Source organism: Lepisosteus oculatus, chromosome 23, assembly GCF_040954835.1.
Source record: "Lepisosteus oculatus isolate fLepOcu1 chromosome 23, fLepOcu1.hap2, whole genome shotgun sequence".
Lineage (NCBI taxonomy): Eukaryota > Metazoa > Chordata > Actinopteri > Semionotiformes > Lepisosteidae > Lepisosteus > Lepisosteus oculatus.
In genome coordinates this window covers 5,506,203-5,526,096 of record NC_090718.1, presented here as the reverse complement: position 1 = coordinate 5,526,096, position 19,894 = coordinate 5,506,203, and the positions used below count along the sequence as shown (strand labels likewise).

The 19,894-nt window shown below is 42.4% G+C and overlaps 1 protein-coding gene across 6 annotated transcripts in view; it reads right to left on the bottom strand.

Moving 5' to 3' along the window:
- The window catches only part of nectin1b (nectin cell adhesion molecule 1b), a 188,885-nt gene that overhangs the window by 146,437 nt on the left and 22,554 nt on the right, over positions 1–19,894 (bottom strand). The window lies entirely within an intron of this gene.

Here is a 19,894-nt window from a genome sequence, read left to right as displayed (position 1 = left end):
TGATATTTTTCCACTAACCTGTTATGATAACTCATATAGGACAAGATGGCTCAGGGGGTGATATCTGTACCCAATCATCCAATCCCTTCATTCCAATTATCTCCTTGATTGTGCACAATAAAATAGGGGTTATTTTGTAATGTAATGTATAATTTCACATAGTTTCTAGTTCATATACCATTAGATCTCAAAAACACTGAATTGGTAAACTTTTTGTACAAGACAGATTTGATTAAACAAGGGTACCCTGGTAAGAGATTGTAATTTCCATAATCATATTGGGGGGTTCACAAGCTTTTTCTCAGCACTGTAGGTCTCGCTCAACAAAAGAAAAGCACACATATAGTATGAGAAAAAAAACACACTAACATCATTCACGTATTGATACGATAGATCATAAGCACCCCTTGTGTCCAGTTAACAAAATCACTAAATGGTTCAAGCTTTCTGGATGCTGTCTCGTTCCTTACTCGTATCCAAGCGCAAGAGTGAGAGGTCACGCCTTCTTTTCAGTCCTCGCTGGTTCACTCTAATTGTTAGTGAAGACAGAACAACTTCAAACTGCAGAGGAGTGTCAGTGAGGCAGCTCCTAATGGATTAATTGAAACAGCTGTTAAGTAAATATCAGTCCTGAAAGCATTTCCACTTTCTCCCTCTAATTACATATTTGTAAATTGAATTAGTTGTAATAAATGAAGGTTATTCTTTAGCTGCTCTAACCTAACTTTTATGGAGCCAATAATGAAAGTTTCATACAACCAGTGGCACTCATTTTATGAGCATGGGGTTCCATGTCTCACACGGATCATTACTCTGCGGTGGGATCAGTCCGTCTTTATCCCTGCTGTTCCGTTCTTTATTCCTTTCCTTCTATTAAGAGTCAATAATTTGCAAAGCGCTTTGTAATGATCCATCCTTACGACATCCCCTACTTTGACAAATCCAGCAAACACAAAGACAGGAAACCATGCTGGGATCTGACATTTTGGTATTGTAATAACTGCGCACCTATTTCAAAGCGCTCTCGCAAAACAACATTTCTTCCCTGCCGCTTAACCATTTTTTTCTGTCGATTTCTTAAAAAATAATGTTTTCATACTGTGACATCCGGTCGACAGCACTAGACTTGGGAGTAATTTTTATCACTTCATCAGGTCAATACAACACAAGCACGGAATTACCCAAGAGAGTTCCACAAAACAGGTTTTTTGGTTATAATAAACGGAAATGGGCCCAAATAGAGCCGTGCTCAAGAATAGATTGAAAACGTTAAGACAGGCAATCTGGAATTTACAAAAAAAGAAAGGTACATTATTTGGTAGTGGCTTTTTCTTTAAGCTGAAAAGAATAACAAAGAATCTATTTGTGATGTACTGTTTGCAAGTAGTTTCCAAGTGCAAGAAATAGTTTTGTAACACTGTCGTCAGAAGAAACTATCATACAGACATAACACCTTCTAGTTAAAACAGTAATTTGGGGTTTAAATCCCAATAATCGCCGGGTAAGAAAGCACTTGGTATTCTCTACCCCTTTCCACTCTGAAAGACTTCACTTTTTTTTCTGCGGCTGTCAACACTAATTAGAATTTGATCGCCACACACCAGCCCTCTTGTTGCTGTTGTTGTTTTCCCAGTCAGCCTGCTCGCAGAGAGAGCGGCGACCATCTGTCCCACGTCTCCTCATCTCATTCCCCCGTCTTTCCCGCAACCCGCCCTCCCTCGTGCCATCTTAAATGACGGACGCAGCAGAGACACAGTGCACCGCTCCTCTCTGTCTCGCTCATGTGCCCTTTCCCCCACAGCTCTCAGCGCGTCCCCTATCTCACCCCAATCCCCCAGTTGCAGGGTACCCTCTGTTCTTGGTGTGAAATTTATTTCTATAGAGTTCCCACTTCCGTCCAGAGCAGCAATATCTCTACCATAATGTGGTGACCAATAAAGTACACAATATTCTAAAACATGCCTCAGCATCTTTCTAGCCTTGTTTACTGCTGAGCTACCTTTACCTTTGCTCCCCTGGGGCTCTCTTAACACCTTCTCTGCTCCTTAATACTTGGTATCATCTCTTCAACTACCCTCACTGACCCATCTACTGCACTTGTCTGGGTTCTCTTTCATGGAGCTATTGTTTTCTCTTCCTCGTCCCTGCTCCCCTCTTTCACTCCTCTTGATCTCCCTCACCCCTTCTCCTCCACCTCTCCTTGCCCACAGCTACTGTAGGTACCTGTTGGAGCTGGTAGAGTGGCAGCACTGCACCAACCTCTCCAGAAACCGGTGGATAAAACCTGCAAGAGCAGGGGATAACAGGAAATCTGGCTGCAAATAAAAAAGCTTTTTGATAATTGAAACACACACAAAAAAAAAAAAACGCTTTTCTTTCCTCCTGGGATAGGAAAGTGGGGATGGTGCAAAGATTCAGTGACTGAGATTAGGAGTTTCAGAAGTGAAGGAGCAGTTTTGAAAGCAATGGCCAAGTTGAAAAAGTAAAGAAGATCAATATTGTGAGTGTACAATCACAAAACAGAAGGGGAACAGACTGAGAGCTAGATGTGGCACATTTACAAAGGGGTTTAAAAAATAATTTTAATACAAAAAGGAGCTAACCAATGCTACTTTTATGTACAGGTTCATAGCTGTGTGTTCTTCTTTTAAATTGCATTCATATAATCTCAAGCTCAAAATGAGATGTTTTTTTTTCATTTTTTTAAAGCAACCTTTTTAAAGAGGCCTACTGTAAATTGGCTATGGAGTTTCAGAGATAAATGAAGTACCTGTCAATTCACAAGACACTGACAGGCTCTTATTTCTGTCCATTAGAAAATCTAATAAATTAACCAGATTTGTTTAAGGGGGAAAAAATCACCATCTTCAGTCGAAGCATTCTTATTAGCCTAACATTGTCCTACATCTAAAAGAGTCTCTCATCCTCTTCACTTTTCTCTCATTTTAATTAACAAATAAAGCCAGAAGCACTAATTAACCCTGGTGGAGATTTGATTTTGCCACAGTGCCCTTGTGTTGTGAAAATAAAAAACTAAAGAAAGCAGTCCTATCACATCCATCCATGACTCATGGTGGCCGAAAGGCTCTGCAAAATGCCTGGGCCGGTTTGCTCAACTTGCCCCATGAACCACAGAGTTAATGACCTGGCATCTACAGTTCATTCCAGCTGTTCACAGGTGTTCCAGACCCAAAGGGGGAAAAGTGCAGTTTGAGCCTTTCGAGGTTTTGCAAGCTGCAGGGTTAAACACTAAGCCAGCAACAGGTGGTGCTTACTCCATGGTTTTTACTTTATATGGAATACATTTGCATAGGCAGACACACAGAGATAACGTATTATTATAAAAATATACAGTTCCGCATTTCTCTTATGAATTAAGTATTAGAGCAGCACTATACTTGCACAAGATGGATCAAGGTATTAGGCAATTGGAGTCCTGTTTCCTTCCCTGGCACACCCCATCTGTGGACTGTTTTACATTAAAATTCCCTTATCCTAGATGCTGGGCTGTTTTCTTTTCTGTATTTCTGGGAACATGTATTAAGCTCCTATGTTTGCGAACACCACAAAGTAAAGGCAAATTTCTTAGAATTACAGTAATACCGAGGCTAAAGAAACCAAATCAGCTCATTTGGATTGAACTGTGTAGGTAAGCATTGCAGTAACTGTCCACGGACCTGCTGTGTGTTCTATGAGTGGAGGTTCTTTTTTAAGTTATGTACCTTCTACCAATCCGCCAGCAACACAAAGAAAGGAGATAAACTGCTCTTTTGCAGGTGAATAGGAAACAGACGTAGTTTGTCATTGTGTGGTCGCTGTTCTGTTCAAGGTAATGGCTGGTTGGGGAGGTAATGTACCTTGAGCACCTACATCACTGCCCGGTGCAGGGGTCAGCAGCTTAAGGGTTGTTAGCCATTACTGGCTTGCAAAGTGACTTTTAATGGTACGTGCAATAAAAGTCTAATAAGCCACAAAGAGATTAAGTTAAAAAAATCAATGAAAACTAAGCTTGAATCTTCTGTAATTCTCTATACCATGCTACTCAATGAAAGCTCCTTGGCATAGACAAAAAAACTAACTTATTTACTGCATTATTTTTCACCGGACTAACCTATTGTTTGCAAAGAAACAAGTAATAGGTTTATTCCATGCTGAAAAGAAGAAGAAAGAAAACACAACGTTTCGGCCGTGGAGCCTTCTTCAGGTGTGAGTCTATTGTTTTCGCAGGAAAGCTCGCAATCTGCGTCTCTGATAACACTTTTCACGCTTAAGTGTACGCCCAAGCACTCTGGACAAAACAGCAGCAGCTAAGAAAGCAAAGCTAGACGTTCGCTCATTACAGCCCTTTTGGTAAGATGGACAGAGATTTGCTCAGCATGAAGTCTGTGCTGTTTGTGCTCTGAGTGTGGATATAAGCGATGCACTGCGACTGTCAATTCTTGCGAGATTCCGAGAGTCGGAGGGAATTTGCGAGCCATGCTGCCTGAAACCCAGGCATGGCACAACTACAGGGGAAGATATGGCTAAGAAGTTTCTAAATCATCTCGAGGAAAGAGGGATTGACATCAACACAAGACGATTTCTGACGATCTGTGCTGTCCCTGCCATGGTCGGAAAACAGAAGAGATGTGTAAAGATCCCATTGGCCATCCCAATGTAACACTTTTATTGTATTATCAATCAAGAAAATCCTCGTGCCAAAATTGCAAATCATGAGCTTAGTAATGTGATGCCTTCAGTAGTGAAAGCGAACTAAGTGGTACAACATATTAATTTATTAATATTAATTTATGAATTTTATATATTACTATATTTCAATATTAATCTTGTATTAATCAAAATGCAAGTAAGCCAATTGCTGATATTAAATATCAATGGCCCACAAACCTGCCAAAACAAACTCTTGCAATGCCCCTTCTGAAAAGCTGCCAGCACTTTGGTTTAGTACAGTAATGCCAAAATCTGACCCTGCTTTAACATTTCATTCTTCACTGAGGATCTGCGAGCATGAACAGGTGCAACAGAAAGCTCTTCATATTCTAACAAGAGCTACTTACCATAAATTACTGGGTTGAAAAAAATCAACAGCTTTTAAAAACCACTAAATGCTTCACAGTGGAACATAATCCTGATTTATTTTCAGAATCCAGCTTTATATAAGTATAGGTTTTGAAAACAGAAAACATAACACTTAGAAGCATTCAAGCACTGTAGAAGCTTTTTCAGAAAACTGCAGCAGAACTTTGCAGGACAACAAGATGGAAACTGTTGCACATTCAGGATATAAACCAATAACCCACAGGCTCTGTAATGTGAAGTATGTAGGCTTCACCATATTGTATGTACACAGCAAGTTCTGACACAAATCTCATGTTTAAACCACAAATGGGGATGCCTTGAACATCACTGAAGCTTTTGACAAAAAGCTTTTAGCCTTCTTTTTGGGGGCGAAAGCTGGTAACAGCCAAAACTCCCTTAAACTCCCTTAAATTAAATTAGGATTTAATTTCTTAAAAGTTATTAAGAAATTAAAGATGAATGCATACATGGAAATGCATAATATTAATGCTGTATTGAACTAAGGAAAAGGATACACCCATCGTTATTAAATGAAAAACTCTCAGAGGCATTTAAACAAATTTGATTGCAGGAGAGAGTTTTCTTATAAATGAGGGATAGACTACAGCACTGCAGGACCTTCCAAAAACTAAGGTTATTAAATATGTTATTATGCACTTCAGGTTGCTTTTTAACAACAGTGCTACCCATTTATTTAATAAGTTATTTCTTCCTCCCTTGAGTTTATTCTGATTCACACTAAATGAAATGTATTAGCGTGGCATGGAATTGTTAAAACCGTGCACAAAAGCTGTGAACTGCATTCAAATGAAATTCATCTGCAAGAAGTTAGTTTATGCAAACAAAGCATTGTTAAAAAAAAAGGCAGCCAGCAAACAAGGTCCCAGAAGGTGTGTAAATGGTGAAAAATGCAGATTACTCACGGGCTAAAAAGACCCCCAAAATCCGAGCAGTACAATAGAACCCAGATGACAGAAAAAAACAAAATCTGTGGAGATGGACAGTAAGTTGACTATGATCTTGGCCAAGTTCTATCACAGTGAGTTACTTCTAAGAATCCGAATGTGCAGGAAGTCTGAAGTGGGGTTGTTGATCATCCAAAAACAAAAAGCAAAGAAATCTTCTTAATCCCAGACTGCTCGGTCACAGCTGAAACCCTGTGACCACCAACTGATCGGTAGAAACTAAGCTCGGGTGGGGGGGTAAAGGATAGTCCTACTGGGACCATCAACGTTCCATGACCACTTAAGAAGCAGAGTAAACTATGGAAACAAACCCTAGGAATGTGGTTTCTGAAACATTTTTTGTTTACTCTTTGGAATGATTTACTATAGCCGAGTAAGCCAAGTAATAAGAAACATACAAACAAACATGCAAAAACCATGTAAGGTTTAGAAATACGAATTCTTAAGACATTAAGATTTACAACTACATTTTTTTTATAACTTACATTTAATCATGCGACACACTCCAGTGCTTTAGCCTCCCCTGACTTCAAACTACTTGATCTACAACAGTTGATCAAGCTGTTGGCATGTTATTGCTGCGAACCAATTACTGTCAGGCCAGTGTCTGCTGCAAAATCAAATTGGTTCATATTACAATCCGGAGGAGGATTACAAAGCTTATTGAAAGAAGGCATCACGACACACACCTTGGTGCCATAATTTAACTGAATATAGAGGTATTCCAATATTAGAGTGGTACAGATTTCATGCAAAAAGAAAAGATGTTTAAAAAGAGTGATTGTGCTGTGTAGAAAGAGAGAGAGAGTGTCAGTGTCCAGATTCTGATCCCGTGCACAAACAGACTGGCACAGAACAAAGCTACGCCTCCACTTCCCCTCCCTTCCTCAGAAGTCACACAGCTCTGCCGAGGTCTCACAGGCACTCAATGGGCAGAGACACTGAAAGGGCTCCACTGGGTTGGCCATCTCATTGTTGAGCTGTCACTTCACGGCGCACAAAGAATCATGGCCACAGCGAATACCTTCCAGTTGCTGGCTGCAGGTCAAGTTACGGAACAATGGCGCCTGGTATGATGGATGAGCACGATAGCATAGCGATTGTATGGAAGGGCACAAGGAGTCAGGGCTGAGACAGTGGTGGAGGGGACTAGGTTTAATGGAAAGGATGCTCAAAACTTTGGGATGAGGGGGCGCTTCTGCACAGATCTTTACAGCAACGACTAGAGGAAAGCTGAAAATAAGTACTTATGTCCATTGTTCATGGATGTGCCCAAATCTCGACATATAACTCAAATATACTGATATGTTTAAATATTGAAACGTGTATATATGTAATATGCAGAGACCTACAGTAATGTGAAAAAGAAAGTACACCCACTCAAGAAGAAATGGCTTTATTACCCTTCCCAGACTAATGAGAAGCAACCGTACTTTCTGAGACCGTCAAAGATATCTTTTGACCCAGGCTTTACGAGTTTCCACAAACCTGAACGCCCAGACCAAACTGACAAAGGTTCTGATTTGATATATAGATGGGAACAGTTCCTGAGGATCAAGCAATCATGTTCACTTGTTCAGCAGCACCTGTTCTAATCACCTTCTCAACTGATGTGGCAGCAAGGCTACTGACTCTTGTGATTGGTGATTTTTTAAAAATAAATAATGACAAAATAAAGTTTGTATGTGTTATCTGTCACATGAGGTTAGATTTATCTCGTGTCAGGACTTGGTGAGGACTACGTGAAGGTCAGCTATGTCTTCATACTGTATGTAACACCATACAATGGTAAGGGGGTGTACTTTCTTTTTCACATCACCTACAGTATATGTACACAGTTCAGGGAAATGCTAATGCTCCACGTATTGCTAGTGTGTGCTCCCCTTGGCTGCGCGGTAACTGAAACATTTTTCCAGGGCTCGGCTCTCGACCTTGCGGTTCTCTTCCATCGCCTGCCTGCTTAGAGCTGACACCCAAGGGGGCTCACTTCTGGGTCAGTGGCTGGGTGCTGGAAATGGCAGCCCAGCCCCAGGAACGACAGTCTAAATGTCACTGCGTCTCCCTCTGCCCTGGGCCTGCCTGCGCGGCAAGCGGTCTTTAAGCAGTGGCCCGATCGCTTGCCCTCCCTGAGCACGTTCACAGTTGCACACGGACACATGTACTTCAACTCACACACAGCAGCTAGCAGGCAGAGGGGAGACGGGTACAGGCTTTCAACCCATGTTACAGCCTCTCAGATTGCACTGGGCCAGTAGTGTCAATCTCTTCTGCTCAAGAGCACATTCACACGCTACAGCGCGTGGCATCTTAAAATGATTTACTCTTCAAAATACAATTTAACAGCAGTCAATGCCCTTAACAAAAATATTTAAAGAGACTTCATTTAAATGTAATCTAAATTTAAATTGTCACCTTTGACCAATCCTGGCTTACATTACATTATGTGAAACAAAGATTTCTTACACATGGTGGTCCGGCATGTGTGAGAGAATTTGGGTAGGATTTTTTATCTCCTCCATTTAAAAGATGAGGTTGAAAAAGCCTCTTTTTTGAGCTTCTGAAAGTTCACAATATTCTGCTGTGCTAAACGTACAGTATCAAATGCAACCAATACGTTCAGTTTTGACCTTGGTAAATACCACACATTAAGTCTTATCATTGCTGAGCAGCAGAAACCACAATTCCAGTTCAGTATATATCTATCTGTAACAAAGCGCTTGTATTATATCTTTGATACTCAATCATTTTTAATAGGTATTTCAGAGGTATGTAATGTGTGTGGGCTGTGTCAAGCCATGCGGGCAGCGTTTGTTCCAATTTTCTGAAAGAGATAAAGAATATTCTTTATGATAGTAAAGCTGCCATGAAATAAAAATAAAAAACCCTCAGAAATCTGAGCAGATAAAATAGTATTTTCTTTCTGGTGTTTATTGTATTGCAATTTCTCTGACTGAAAACGGAACAGACTTTACGTTTACGGGGGTCATTTATTGGTTAAATCTTGAATCTTTACATTTGTTACACACAGTAATAGCCAATCAGGACAGCAGGGAAGTAATCCACAGCTGTAATCTGAGGTTCGGAAAGCAGATTTCCAAACGAAACACTACCAGTTCAGAACTGCAAAACAAACACAGCCCTGACAATAAAAACAAATCAGAATCAAGATCGTTTCACTGCCAGTCTCACTGTGCAGCAGGTGGAATTCTAGGGTGGGCACAGCGGCAAAGAGCTCGAGGGCTGGTCAGGTGGAACAAGAAGGCAGAGCTTGGGGTGTACCTTACTGTGGCCAGGCCTGTCTTCTTAGGATCACTGATCACTTAAAGACTTTAAAACACACTTTGAAGAGGCTGCACAAGCTCAAGGTGATTTAGCGGCTGATTGAAAAGGAACACAGAGCCAGAGCCCAGCCCAGTGAGATTTGCTGAAGAGGGGTTGGTGGAGAGTCATTTATAGGTATTACTCAAACAGTGGATCAGCAGCACGGAGGTGGGGAAGAAACTCATTATGGTGTTTGCTAACGTAGAACAATGCGCGTTTCTGTTAGCATTAGCGTACCCGTGTTTTTGAATACCTACTAATGGAATCAAAATCGTGTCTAATACTCATGCCCACCCTTATGAAAACGTACCATGTTGATTTGATCAGAGTATTCTTGCATTTTAGCAATGGTTTCACCATGGTTTTCTGTATTCTATGCATTTAAGACACCTTTATTGCTTACTCGCTTCACGGGTTATTCTACTGTACTTACTGTGAAGGTGAACAGAAGTCAAGGGAGGAACTCATGTACTGGTCATAAGAACACAGGAAGGTTGGAAAGCAGATGGCCCTGTAGTGGAGTACAAAGACAGTCTGGCTCCACCTGCACATACTGCATGTCTCTAATTGTATTGCTGCCAATTGGTCTACACTACAGGAGTGGCAATGTTTGAGTTTATAGAGAAGTGTCTTTGTTCATCGCCAACCAGGGTCTACCCAATAGGTCAGGGTATTAAGGAATACCAATAATAGGTTAGTGTGTGCAGTGGTTCATGTTTGAAAATCCCTGAAGCCACGCTAACCATTATATAAAGGAATACAAGAACTCAGTTCATTTAACTTGCTGCTATTATATAACTGATCCCGAGATCACATCTAGTCATTCATGAAAGCCAGGGTATATACTTTGACATGGCTGGGGAGCTGTTCCAGACTCCCACAACCCTTTGTGTAAAAATGTGCCCCCTGTCCTCAGTTTTAAATGCACCTTCCAGGGTTTTGCTCCTCTGGTTTGTGTTTCACTGTTAATCCTGAAAGAGTCTGTTAGATTGACTTTGCCAGTGCCTTTGAGAATTTTGAATACCTGACTCGTGTCCTCGCAGTCTTCTCTGTCAGGTTGAGAACAATTCATTAATTCCAACCTGTCAGAACAGGACATTTTTTATCCCAATTAATGTAATTGGTCTCTTTTCTCTTGACTGATTCTAAGGAAGTTAAATTACTGTAACATAGTGACCAGAACTGAACACAATACTCTAAACGAGTATTGCACAATTTTAATACAACATCCCTGGATTTAGAATCTTTTATTTTAACTATACTTCCCCAGATTCTTTTTGCCTTTTTCATTGTTTCTCCACATTGTGAAGATGATGGAAATAGAAAAGCCTTTTTCATAGGCAGCTACTTTAAGATCAGTTTTCTAGTCTGATGCCTGCATCTGAAAAAGGTGGTTGTTATCCTCTTTAGCAAACCTCTCACGTATGTGGTAGAGAGTCCAGGATGGCAGAAGTTTTTACATGCAAGTTTACTTCCAATCAATCAAGGCAAAGCTCAAATAACTATCCTCCTCATAATGCTGGGTTTCTTTTGAGATACAAACATTGCGAGCTGTTTGAGATGTGCAGTATTCCTGAGGGAGAATCTCTCTTCTCCATGCGTGCACAAAGAGGTCAGCACGTGCCCTATCTCACTCAGAACTAATGCATCACTCCCACACAGAGATCTATGAGCCCCCCTCAGCATACTCAAATGCCTCCACACCATCTGTGAAAAAACAACCCCAGACGACGGGAGACGACCTTCATTCTTCAAGTCCCAAATTTCCAAAATCTTTTCTGAAAATTTCTTGTGCTCACGCACAGTTCCGAACTCTTGTGCAGGAGCCCATTTTTGAAAGCTGATCTTTGACCTGTGGGCTCCATGATTTACGAAATGAATCAGTTATTGTATCAATTGTATCAAAACTAAAATGGTGCAGAAATGAGGCTGATTCCAAAATTTCCATGGGAGAGGGAGGTGGGGTTCAAGAAAAGATGGAGATTTTGGAACTACATTCCCCAGAAAGCTGTTCATGCCGTCTTCAATCCCCTGACCAATTGGTGTAATATAATGGGTTGGGTGAAAATTTCAAAAACCAGGAAGCTGGTCGGTCTGATTGGCTATCTGGGGACATAAGACAGATCATCTGTGGTGCAAATTCTCCAGAGGGAAAAAGAGCAGTAAGCCTGAGAGACTTCTTAGAGACTTAGTTTTGGGTATAGTCTCAACAGACAGCCCAGATGTGGACAGTGAGAGACGAAGAAGTCAGTAATTAGCTCAAAGAAGAGCTTAGCTTAGGTTTTTTGGTTGTTGTTGTTTTTAAATTGTCACATGACCAATTGTTTTACAGCAATTAGTCAGTTGACTGGGGATGGTAGGTCATTTTCCAAAGCATTCTGTAGTCCAGACAAGAGTCTCCACTTTGTTTGCACCTACTTTCTAAATGTCCTTTGTGCAACTACTGTATGGTCACAGGATAAGGGACAAAGTAAGGAGTAAAGGAAGTACTAACAAGTCTACAAAACCACAAAACACCATTCTGAAACGCACTCATCAGGATTCATAGAACACATTATGTAAATGGTGTATTTGTATTGTGTGCTGAAAGGCGTAGGGTGCTGTGCTCTGTGCTTGTCTTCTCAGTTCCCAGACAGAGAGAAACCACGTCCCTGTTGGAAACTCCAGGTCTTTCTCCCAGATCCAGCACTTCATTGAGGTTTTCAGGGATTCTCCTGGACTTTTTTAAATTCCATTTTAATTATATTTTAAATGTAATTGACCAAATGCTTCAACTGTTCTGCCAAAAGCTTTTTCATTCATAATACTGTATATTCATTTTATTTATATATTTTACTCAAGCACCATAAGAAAATATAACCTGCATGTAAGCAATTGGAACGATAATCTGTGAGGCCATGTGATAAACTAGTCTTTTCTTTGTTTTTACTGGCGTGAAATCCAATCAATTTTTTTTATAAACTGCAATGAATTTGAGGCACAACATGAAGGTTAGCCTTCACACTTTGCCGACTTTTAAATGCAAACAGCTATAAACCTGACACAAATCCTGTTTTATGAAAGCCATTAAAATTTCTTCTAAGGTTTTCCCCTCTGATCGCCTTACAGATGTATTCAAATATTCTTGTTCAAACTGAAATGTAGATATTCTTTTAGATAATGAGCTGCACTAAGTGGTGAAACGTGTTTGTACTGTAAATGAACCACACCCTTCTAACTGCCCTCACACTCCACCTGTCTCTGTTTTTTTTTAAGAACGGATTTCTTGTGGTGGCTTTGAAATCCCTCCACTGATGCACATCTTCATGACTACGTGCCAGGGCTCTGTAACCACAGCATTTAGTCCCATGTGATCCACAGCCAGCTAAGGGTCAGGGTTCAGCAACACGCCTGTGCTCAGGTACGCTCGGCCACAGCAGCCGTTAGCAGTGTTGGTGGTGGAGGAGAAGTGAATTTTTTTTTGTGCAAGCAGGGGGGTTGCTGGCAGAAAAAAAAAGAGCACCGCTGAAGTCAGTTCAGCTTCTTGCATTGCGTTTTTTGCCTGAAGCACAACGAGAATGCATGGAAAGGCACCTCCCTGGAAAAGGGAGAAAGCACAGAGGAGGGATGCTTTGTCTCTGCCGCAAAACTATTCGTCTTTAAAAAAAAAAATATTCACAATATGGTTTGCTGACTCCTGGTAATGCCATCTTATCACCATGTGTTGCAGAAACTTTTTTCAGCAGTAACAAAAATCCCAAAATAGATATACAGAAATTTAGGCCACACAGCCTTTGTTTTAGAGGTGCACTTACTGTATCATGGCAGCCACCAAAACCCAATACAGAGAGCTGGGCACTGAACTGCTCACTGGAGATCGAGCAAATTCAGTTCACTCCAGAAAGATCCAGTAAGACTGAGTTTGTCTCTTTGGGATTTTGAAACTGAACTGGATGACTAAGAATTTACAGGGCAACAATTCAGATCATGATTAGTACAATATAAAGAGAAGTGAGACCATTATATAAATAGATACATAAAGAGGAATGAGAGAATTATATTCTGTGCAGTGTAAAAGGAGCCATACTTTACAAAGAGCATGCATAGCTAATAGAAGACAGTCAGTAATATAAAGTTAGAAGATGAAAAGCCTTCTCTTTCAATAATCCAGCACTCCCTAATCTCTTCAAAGGCAACATTCCAACATCAAGCATTTCAGATGATAATCTTCTATCTGGGACTGACGCTACTCCTTTCTGCCACTTAGTGAGACAAAGCAATGCTGCAGGAAAAAGGGGTGTAGAAACTTGGCATCGAAACAGAGCCCCATCCTCACAAAGTAAATCCTTGCACCCCCACTCATTCTCCCCGTCCACTTTCTCCGCTGTAAAACCTTGAGAAAAGAACGGGAAGAAACGTCCTGTGGAATTGCAGTGTTAGGCTGACGTGCTTTATAACATATTGTTGGCAACAGCGCAATGTTTCTCTCTTACTTCTGTTACGTTAGGATCAGATGACTTAAATCACTCATCACATATTTTCCACTTAAGTGCCAAAACTCTTAAATATTACTACGAGACAGACAAGAAATAGATGTGTGATTCTATTAAAAATTACAGTTTGTTGGGGGTATTTTAATGGTGTAGGTGGTAAGAGTAGGCGGTTACTAGTTTTCTTTCGCTAATATTTAGTATAGAGCCCACTGTGCAAGACTTCGATTAAACAGTCTGGCTCCCCACAACCCTCCACTCTGCGCTGCAATCAAAGAGCACTGCCGACACATTTGTTTATACGGGATTCGGTTTCCTCTTACAACCGAGCTCTTGAAATTGGATCGTGGAATTTCCTTGACACTGAGACCAGGCCTCCACTGGCAGTGCCATTGTCAGCCCCCCTCTCCTAACCCCTGCTTCCCCATCTCCCCTCCTCACAGCTGCAGCTCTGCGAACATCTGGCACGTTCCCAGCGACCTGCTCTTTCCTTTCTGCTGACCCACCGACTGCCCCCTGCCTCACGACAAACACACATGAAGTGATCTTTGTAGTTCCTCCTTTTCTGTAACAGCACGTTGCCATACGGGGGGGCTGGAGTCCATCCCAGCAAGCAACAGGCTCACCCATTCCACCACACGCGGACACACGCGGGGCCAGTTGTATCCGAAACCGATTCAACTATCGGTATGTCTTTGGCCTGTGGGAGGAAGCCGGAGGAAACCTATGTGAACACGGGGAGAACACACAAATGTCACGCAGACAGCACCCCAGGGACCTGACCACTGTGCCTCTACGTCGCCCCTCTTTTTTATTTGTATCGTTATGTTTTCCGGTTGTCAGTAGCAGTGGTGAGGTGGTGGCAGCAGCGGGGTCATCAGAAGTCACGACAATGACACTGGGGGTAGCAGCTGCAGTCGCAGTATTGATGAATGAGAATGGTTTCCAAAATCAACACTTCAACCACAGAAAATATCTAGGCCGCGTAAAAACTGACATTATTGTCTTTAGAAAAAACCAGCAGAAGAAGAAAAAAAAAACAAGACAATAATGAGAGTTATTCAGTTCACATTTCAGGCTTTTTCCTAAAACTTAGCCTTTCACAATCTGTTATTTCTTGCAGGGTGACAATAACTTTATTTGTGTTGTAAGTGGCTCTCTGATTTGGGTTCTGCGCCGGTGAGAAAATTGCGTCTGTTCCTGTTTGATGGATTTTCAGATCAGAATGTGTAAACTGCTGTGCGGGAGACAGACTTTTGCTGAAATGAGCTGGCAAAGTGACGTCTTTCAGATTGGATGTCAAGAGCAAGGCCTGTCTGACACCCCAGAGACACGAAGGATCCCCTGCCTCTTGTTCATGGATGATCAATTTCCCTGTCCCCCCCCCCAACGTTACCATCCCCTGCTCAACAGCATGAGTTCAACACAAGTAAATACAGCAAGCAATTTAATACACTGCTGATCCCCAAGGGCTTTCTACTCCAAAAATGGAAAGAATAAAATGACGAGGAATGCAATAGTGTTTTTTTTTCTGGAATTAAAGTGCAGTATGTTGGACTGTAAACTTTTTGGAGATCTAATTTCTTCTCAGCACAGAGACATTTTCCAGGGAATAAAATTCTGTTAAGAGTATCTTACCGAGCTATTAGGTATTTTGCTTTCATATTACTCCGAGAATTGCAGAACTGATGATACCACCTTTCTTAGATACCACAAAACTGCACTCTTTCTTGTGATTTGCACTTTTGAAAGTCAATCCACCCATTTGTCCAATTTCTAATCTGCTTATCCAATACCAGGTCGTGCAGGGAGTCGGAGCCTATCCCTGCAAGCAACGGACACTAGGCAGGATACACCCTGGAGGGGACACAGACACGCACACACTCACGCCAGGGCCTTTAGAATTGAACCCTGGACCTCAGCACTGCAAGGCAGAGTTGAACAGCACCAGAACACCTCAGAACACTATACAGTGGTTCAGACTTTCAGAGCAACAGGCCCAAGCATGCACTGGTGTGTTCATTTTCTTTACCTACTGTATAGGTAAAGACCTGGCTGCTGGTTTCCCCCTCCCCCGACCACAGAGAAGCTCTCATTGTGTGTGTAATCCCAAGGAGTTCAGAGCCATAATCCCACGCCAGCCTCAGCCTGTGCAGGCCTGCGTGACGCACCTCTGTGAAGGAACAGCTGTGGGTGAATCCGAGGCTGTTGCAATAGCGGGGTGTGGCAGGACGAGCCTCACTTGTGTTCCCTTCCCTAATGCAGGACAAGTCTGAACCCATAGCAATTAGCACAGCCTAGCAGATGGCCCTGTTAAACGCAGTTCAGCTGTTGCTGGGGAGGATCTGGGAATTAAGAGAATTCATATACAATATTAAACACCGCGAGTCGACATCATCGGCGAGCTTCTCTTTGTCCTTTTTTTAGGAATGTGTGAAGGAAGCAGAGGAGAGAGGCTGCTTTAGATTGAGACGGACTGATACCGACATAACTGGCAACCGAGATACTGCAGTGTGACAAGTGCAGTAGGAGGCTTGAGTGATGTTATACAATTCAGTACAATTCAATATAGAGTGCCTGCTATTATAGACTTGAGAGGCCCACACAACACAAAGGATACAGAAGATTGATGCAGTATCAGATCCTGTCAGGCTCACGTATGGGCACATGAAGTCACAGGCGTACACAGCCGATATTCACATATCCATGCTAATAGGGGCTGCAAGAAGGCTGTGCTGGGAACGAATGCTCGGAAGATAGGAGCATGGCGAATGAAGGAAGATAGAGACGTGCAATTCTGAGGATCAAGAGCAGTCAAGCTCATCGTTAGAGGGATAATTCATTACCTAAAAGAGAACACAGTTCCAAGATGCATTTCGAAACACGCTGTACTTGCAATCCTGTCTGCATGCAGGCAAGACACAGCTAGACAATTCATCTGAGCATCTGAGCCACCATTGGCTGTGGGGAATATGGGAAAAAAGAAAGGAAAAGGCTTCTTCTTTGAAATTCTTCTTAAAAAGCGTTAGCACCTTTATGTAGGGAAAACATCGGTTTAGAATATGTATTTGAAATACATATGGATATGCCTGACTATTGAGTGTCTGATTACCTCGGTGAGAATTTCAAGTAATTTTTCGGGCATAAAATCATGGGGGAGCATTCTAATAAATATTTTTGTTAGATTTCTGTTATTCATATTGTGGACTTGCCTTGTTTAAAAAGTAGAATTCCCCAGAGGTCAATACAAATCCGAACTGATTATACACTATAAACCTGCTGTTGCCGGCAGCAGGAATATACTGTACATAACAGCGATACGCCGGTTCGACTGTCACTCACCAGTGGTGAATGCACTGATGGGTGCAGAGAGTGAGACACTTCCCACAGGATAGTGCCAGTATAAAAAAAGGGTTTTGAAAGCAAGAGGAGGAAAAAAAACACCCAGAGAGAGCAAACAAGCATCGGAGAATAAGGCAAGTGATGGATGAGCAAACTTTTAAATAATTTAAAAAATGCTTTGAATGCATGCTCCCGAAATAAAGAGGGAGGCAGAGCGATCTGACAGCACGAGTCCCCACCACGAGCCCTGAGTGTTTTAAAATTTAAACATCATACAGCTGCAGCTGACACAAGTGGAGCTGACAGGCTCTCAGCGCGAAGCTGAGTTTCCGGACTTTTCGCAGGAGTGTTAGCTGGGAAGAGGCTTTAACCATGTTCTTCCTGGAAAGGCTCTTGATCAATCAGTGCTGAAGCAAAATTGTTTGCCATTGGGATAATTATCTTTGATAAGATTTTTGGGGGCACCAGCTTGCTCATTGTATTTAACGCAGAGCAATTAATTTGGAACCTTATCAGTTTAACATCCAGAACAAGTTAAAATATTACCCCACTAAAAACAAGTCAAAAACTTTAAATTAGTTTTATAGGAATAATATTATAATAGCTATATAAAATATAATATAAATATACTTAAATAATGGCCTGAAAAAGGCAAAGAGAAATACAGACTTAATGACATTTAGTTTTTGAAAAAAAATTCAGACCTTTACAAGTCTAGTCTTCTGCATTTTCCAAAACCCAAATGTTTGGTACCCATTAAGCCCTCCTTACTCCCTGATCTTTTTCTGATAAACAAGAGCAGCTTTCTGTGAGAGACCTGATTCATGATTTGATTGCTCTGCAGCACAAACAGAAATCAAAGCCAAGAAACCCACCCAGTTTCTAACCCTGCAGTGTTGCATCTAATACATTTGTTACGGAGGGAAATATAATAGAGGGATGACAATCAGCAAAGTGCTTAAGCTCTCATTACCATTAATCTTTCAGAGCAACTTCTGCAGAGATCAAAAGGCAGGCCTGACCTTTAACTTGCTTTAGTCCAAGAAGTTCCTAACCGTCTTCGCTAGTTTAATTCACTCAGAAAGACTGCATCCTCACTGCTGTTGCTGCTCTTGCTGCTGTTTGCTTGACATTACTTCCAGGTCACCACTTCACCCTCACTCCCAATCCTTTGCGGAGACACTCGCAGTGAGCCCTTGCCGGGGATCATTAACTCATTCTCAGTAACATCACCTTGACCAGGTCGGAAAAACAAATCACCTAGAGAAAGGCCTCTGACCTCTGACTCCATCTGTGTCAAACAGGTTTCAGATGCTCAGGTCAAAGACAGGAAAACACGCGAGACTGTGAGAAACATTGAGTGTTTGTATTGTGTTTATTTCAGAGCAGTGCAATCGAACATGCCCTCGTCAGTAAGCCCTTGTCAAATCCTTTCTCAGGCTTGGACTGGGAGCCCAAAAGTCCCAGGGGGCCGGGGGAGCATTGGGCTGTGCCGTCTGGGGTCCGGGTGGTGCAGGCGGCTGTAAGGGCGAGGTAGGCGCCATGGCAAACGGGAGAGATACAAATGGAGCACCCCACTGCCCGTCTCCTATCCTACCACCGCCACGCCCTCTCCTCTGAGTCCCCCCAGGCCAGCCCACCTCCCCAGCCTCCTCCCGGCCAGTCAGCTCTCAGTAAATCCGAAAAGCCTCCCTGCCATCTCCATGGCGACAGGCCCGAGCAGAACAGATGGCCTCAGTGCGCGGAGCGGCAATTAAAGAGGAGTGCTGAGCGAGGAGGAAAGTGGGTCAGGAACAGGGGAGCAGGGCCAGGGCTCCCGGCCCGCGGACACACACAAACACTGGAGTGCCAGCCTCCCGGTCCAGCACCACAATCACACACGCCACGCACGCCAGTGCAGAGCCATCTGGGGCACAGGTCCAGGGATCTTGGGGCAAATCCAAGACCAGGATAAACCGTGAGGGAACAAGGGGAATTTCTCTGGATCCACACAATAAATCAAGACTGTCACTTGGGCTTAACCCATTAAATGCTTCATGCGCCCTTGCAGGGTGAAGCCCACAGGCACCTGGATTAGTTCCATGAGAGCAGCGTTCTGGCAAAGATGGGCTTCTCTCTTTCTATACTCTCCCCAATCTGCAGAGGATCGGGAATGCTGCCGGACAGCGGGAAAATCCATCGGTACCGCCAATGCTTGCAGGCAGTATGAATTCAAGACTGTTGAAAAGAAGGTTCGAAAACCTTTTTTTAAAATTCATTATTTATGGATGGCACAAAGCAATGCTGTTGTTGAGAAGGAGATCAGGTCTCCTGTGCATCCACTGAGAAAACTTAATGAGCAGCAAAAAAAAAAAAACTGAATTAACATTTACGTATGTAGTTCTTTACATCATGTGGTGCTTTATAACAGTTCTCCAGCCGAAAAACACACCCGCATACTGGGCTACCCTGCCACCTCAAGGGTTCACGCCTGCAACCATTCTGAATTTCGCTGCGTATCCGCACGATTGTTTCTTTTCAAAATCGCGGGCAAACAGAAATCCACCCTAACTTGCCAGGAGGAACTCAGTTTGCAAATCGACACCTCGGGACTCGCTGGCGAGATGTGAGAAAAGTATTTTTATAGCACAAGTCCACAGTGAAAACTGGCAACCCAGAACTTTTCTGGTCTGAGGGACAGTCGCGCAGGGAGAAGATTCATTCTTCAGAAGCTCTGAA